Raw genomic sequence first — 5,606 nt, 5'->3', positions numbered from 1 at the left:
AAACAACTAGTGCTTTATCCACTAAATCTAATTTTTCCTTCCCTCTTGATTTTCTAATGCAGCAATATTCTCGGAAGTCCTATTAATATAAAACGTATAGATTTTATTGCTATAACGTGAAAATTTGTGTGACTCAGCATTTCCCCTCAAATCATTCTCCCTGAAGAAAACAAGAAATGAATCTGGCTTCGTATTCATAAGCCTTAAATAACGTAGTGTTGAAAATGAGAGTGATAAGATCAACTATATATGCTGCACGGGTATTTATGCTGATGGCTTGATTTACAGTAGACATAACTAGTTAATTAAGATCCACTCTCAACACATTTTCCCTCCATCTGCTAGACAGCAATCAGTATGAGGCCTGCAGGCCTAGAGTTTTATTCTCTGTCAAGCTAAGAATCTGTCACTGCCAAGGCATTTGAGAAGTCCTGTGCTCAATGTGAATCACAGACCTAAGGAAGCATTGTCTAGACAAGACCCCGCCCCAGTTTTCGAGCCACAGCTATAGTGCAAGAAGAGAGAGAGAAGCAAAAAATGACAGCAGGAGAGATGGGGCCTCAAAGCTCAGATGTGTTTGTAAACACTGGATTACCCTGGTGCCTTACTGTCATTTCTTCTAGGAGAGGAATTCACTTTCCATTGAAAGGTAACACTTCTTAGCAAGTGCTGGCTGATAAGGAGACAGGTCCAGACTCTTACAAGAAATTCACTAAATATTTAGATAGAGCAAGTGATGGAGGAGTGTCTTGGTGGGCTCAACGCTGGACTTCTGGGTCTGGTGTAGGGGCATGGCTGGGGGAAAGAGAGCATTTGCATTTGGTCATGCCATGCAGAGCAAAGATTCAGGTAAGTTCTTATATTATCTGAACCAATTGGCCCACAGGGCTTCACTAGGAAATTACTGGCAATGGGAGCAGCTGAACTGATGGGGAAACAGTTTAACTACAAGTTAAACCTCGGGATCACAGTGGACGAAAAACTGGATATGAGTCAACAGTGTGCCCTTGTTCCCAAGAAGGCTAACAGCATTGGGCTGCATTAGTAGGAGCATTGCCAGCAGATCGACAGAAGTGATTATTCCCCTCTATTCGGCACTGGTGAGGCCACATCTGGAGTATTCCGTCCAGTTTTGGGCCCCCCATTACAGAAAGGATGTGGACAAACTGAAGAGAGTCCAGGGGACTTTTGAGAGGCTTTGTTCTGCTAGTCACTGAACTCACTAGAGATACAGCAATTTACACCAATGGATCTGGTCCCATTGACGTCAACAGAGCTACGCCAATCTACACCCGCTGAGGAACTGGCCCCATTCACTTCAATGGAGCTAAACTGAATAACACCATTTGGGGACTGGCCCAACAGACTAGTGATAATGTTTTCTTTATTCTCCGATTCACTCTCCGTCCCTTTCTACAGCCCTGTTCACCCTGTACACTGTCCTTTTGGCTGCTGTTGGATGCCTGAGAGAAAGTTTGAAATTGTACTAACTCATTGCCCTGATTACTCCTGTGAATGATAATTTTTAATATCTTGGCAAACTGAAAAATAAAAATCTGGTGAAGTTACTGTCAATAGGGACATTTCTGGACAATATTAAACACAAAGAAGTTGTCTTCCAGCACCAAATATGTGATTTCAGGGAGGTAACGGGGGAGGATTTGGAGAAGTTTTATTTTCTATACACTTAGGGCTTGTCTACACCGGAAAGTTTTACCTGTTATGCCAATAAAATTACACCAGTATAGTTAAACCGATATAATTACACCAATATAACTTCCCATGGAGACACTTATTCTGGAGCTTTTTCATTTAGTTTAAACTATTTTCAAAGCAATTTGGGCCAAAACAAAAAAGGGCATTTTTATACCAGAATGAGAGTGTCCACAGGGGGACACAGAGTGTCCATAGGGGACACAGCTATAATTTAGGGGGGAGGGATAGCTCAGTGGTTTGAGCATTGGCCTGCTAAACCCAGGGTTGTGAGTTCAATCCTTGAGGGGGCCGTTTAGGGATCTGGGGCAAAAATTGGGGATTGTGCCTCCTTTGAGCAGGGGGTTGGACTAGATGATCTCCTGAGGTCCCTTCCAACCCTGATATTCTATGATTCTAAGTACATCAATTTAAATTTACACTTAGCTTATATGTGAATACCTTGTAACCCAGTATGCACTACTTTGTGTGTGTCAGCCAAACACAGTGAATGAAAGTCATTTGTATGGAAAGGACATAGTAAATGGCATAGGTCGGTCAACGCAAGCTGTGCCTAGGCAACACTTCAGAGTGCCGCACCCCTCAAATTTGGCCCAGTTGCCCCTCCATCATGACGGAGACATGACTGGGCCAAATTTGAGCAAGTGGCATTATGACCTGATGCACGAGGTTGCAGTGCCACTCATATTTGGCCCAGCCTTCCCTCCATCATGGTCACTTGCCAGGTGGCATTGAGGGGATTTTCAGTCACATAAAGATATGCATATAAATGAAATTTTGGAATTACTTGATTTTTATGTGTTTAACCATGCAAATTCAATGTAGCATTTCCATGATAAATATATGTACAGTATATTTTGTATATGATTGGTACAATCTACAACAAGAAGGGGTGAAATCCTGGCCCACAGAAGTCAATGGGAGTTTCTCCCCAGGTATGGATCATGAATACCCTAAACTTCATTGTCTTTGGATTGCGGGGGCTATCTATTTGCATATAATTAGGTTAGATAATATCAGATGAGACTGATGGATGGAGATATGGAGGGAAGTATGATCTATTCCTTTTTAAGGGGTAATGCACAAAGAAATTAAAGTCAGATGGATTTCAGAGAAGTATAAATTTGAATAAAGTTAAATGACCATCATGGGCTCTTTAACTTGGGGATATTTATCCAATCATATCAAAAGCATATATAATTACATTCTCCACACCATGTCGTTCTTTAAAATACAGATTAAGATCATTTATATTAAAATGTGGTATATATCTTCTAAGGAGATCTCCGAAAACTTCAAAGATTTTCAAAATATCAGGTATTAAGCAGTAAAAAACTCTGTGGCTCATGAGATGTAATAAAATTTTAGCTATTTGGGTAACTATAACTGTGTTTCAAATATTTTTTGTTGTTTTTTTTTTAAATAGCAATATTGCAGTCTGCTCCTTCAGAGAAGGAAAAAGGATCCTCTTCAGTGGGTTTCACCTAAAAAGCTGGGTCAAGTAGTTTCCCAGTTCTTCAGAACAAAGCAGTTGACTTGGCTATGAACTAACGATCAGTAAAATAGCCGAATTCTGTTCAGATCTCTAAAATTGGGTGTGTCTGGAAAAATCTCACTCTGAGTAGTTTAGAAGCAGAAGAAGACATTTGGGATTTCAAAGGTTTGGTTAGGAAATGTACTAATAGATGACAATGTCACGAGATCTAGTCAAATTTCTCCAAATTTAAAATTTTTGATGAAAAATCTAATCCAAAACTAGTATTTAATTTTTTTTTGCAATATGTTTTCCCAGTTTTTGATCATCTTTAAATGTTAGCAAATGAGAGCAGGTGAAGTGGCACTGAACATGGTTTAACTACTCCCAGCAGAGCTTAACCAGGATTTCTCAAGTGGTCCTATTGACTTTAGTGACCTATTTAGCTGCCAAAACCCAGAGTCCAGGGGGCTGGGGTACATGACTTATGAGGAGAGGCTGAGGGAACTGGGCTTATTTAGTCTGCAGAAGGGAAGAGTGAGGGGGCATTTGATAGCAGCCTTCAACTACCTGAAGAGGAGTTCCAAAGAGGATGGCGCTCAGCTATTCTCAGTGGTGGCAGATGACAGAACAAGGAGCAATGGTCTCAAGTTGCAGTGCGGGAGGTCTAGGTTGGATATTAGGAAAAGCTATTTCACTAGGAGGGTGGTGAAGCACTGGAATGGGTTACATAGAAAGGTGGTGGAATCTCCAACCTTAGAGGTTTTTAAGGCCCAGCTTGACAAAGCCCTGGCTGGGAAGATTTAATTGGGGTTGGTCCTGCTTTGAGCAGGGGGTTGGACTAGATGACCTCCTGAGGTCTCTTCCAACCCTAATCTTCTATGATTCTATGTAGATGGGACAAACTGTGCCCAGCACAGTTGGTCGGTTGTGTGTGATTTGATTTCACCATGTCTGGTCGCAGTAAGGCTGGTAAAGGCTTGAGGAAGGGAGGTGCCAAGCGCCATCATAAAGTGTTTCGGGATAACATCCAAGGAATTACCAAGCCAGCTATTCATCGCTTGGCTCGATGTGTGGTGGGGGGGTGGGGTTGAAGCGTATTTCGGGATTGATCTACGAAGAGACCTGGGGAGTGCTGAAGGTGTTCTTGGAGAACGTGATCTGCAATGCTGTCACGTACACTGAACGTGCCAAGCGAAAGACTGTAACGGCTATGGATGTGGTTTATGTTCTGAAGTGCCCGGGTCATACTCTCTATGGTTTCTGTCAGAAAACCATGGACCAGATTCTGATCTAAGATACCCCCGATTTACACCAGTGTAACTCCACTGACTTCACAGAAGTTACTCTAGATTTATGATGGTGGAATAGAGATTAAAATCTGATTCCATGTATTTATAATTGAATCTCCATTAGGAAAAGAACTCCAGCCACAGTGGGTTTAAGTTACAGAGAAAAGGTTGGTGAACTCAAACTAGTTCTGTGAACCCAAAAAACAGATATTTTCACGAACTCCAGCAGGCTCAGCCGGGCCTAGTGGAAAGCCTTCAACTTCTAGTCATCCCCTTTTAGTTACTTTTGCTTTCTTTTATTGGAGGGGAAGCACAGCTGTACAATCTCCTCCTTCTCAACATAATTGCGTTAGACATTTGGAGGCAGTCAGATTGCCATTCAAGCTGGTATATAATGAATTTACTTGACATGCAAAGGTCCTTATGTCACAAAAGGTTTTCTCATTATATCTGAGCCTTTAGTTGTTTATAAAACTTCTCCAAATCCTCCCCCGTTACCTCCCTGAAATCACATATTTGGTGCTGGAAGACAACTTCTTTGTGTTTAATATTGTCCAGAAATGTCCCTATTGACAGTAACTTCACCAGATTTTTATTTTTCAGTTTGCCAAGATATTAAAAATTATCATTCACAGGAGTAATCAGGGCAATGAGTTAGTACAATTTCAAACTTTCTCTCAGGCATCCAACAGCAGCCAAAAGGACAGTGTACAGGGTGAACAGGGCTGTAGAAAGGGACGGAGAGTGAATCGGAGAATAAAGAAAACATTATCACTAGTCTGTTGGGCCAGTCCCCAAATGGTGTTATTCAGTTTAGCTCCATTGAAGTGAATGGGGCCAGTTCCTCAGCGGGTGTAGATTGGCGTAGCTCTGTTGACGTCAATGGGACCAGATCCATTGGTGCAAATTGCTGTATCTCTAGTGAGTTCAGTGACTAGCAGAACAAAGCCTCTCAAAAGTCCCCTGGACTCTCTTCAGTTTGTCCACATCCTTTCTGTAATGGGGGGCCCAAAACTGGACGGAATACTCCAGATGTGGCCTCACCAGTGCCGAATAGAGGGGAATAATCACTTCTGTCGATCTGCTGGCAATGCTCCTACTAATGCAGCCCAATATGCTGTTAGCCT

At 42.0% G+C, this 5,606-nt stretch overlaps 1 pseudogene; it reads left to right on the top strand.

The window, feature by feature from the left end:
- The first annotated feature begins 988 nt into the window (after positions 1–988).
- LOC119842998 lies at positions 989–4,484 on the top strand (annotated as a pseudogene).
- The last annotated feature ends 1,122 nt before the right edge of the window (positions 4,485–5,606 follow it).

The sequence above is a fragment of the Dermochelys coriacea genome, chromosome 14 (assembly GCF_009764565.3).
Source record: "Dermochelys coriacea isolate rDerCor1 chromosome 14, rDerCor1.pri.v4, whole genome shotgun sequence".
Taxonomy (NCBI): Eukaryota; Metazoa; Chordata; order Testudines; family Dermochelyidae; genus Dermochelys; species Dermochelys coriacea.
This window is presented reverse-complemented; position numbering and strand designations above follow the sequence as displayed.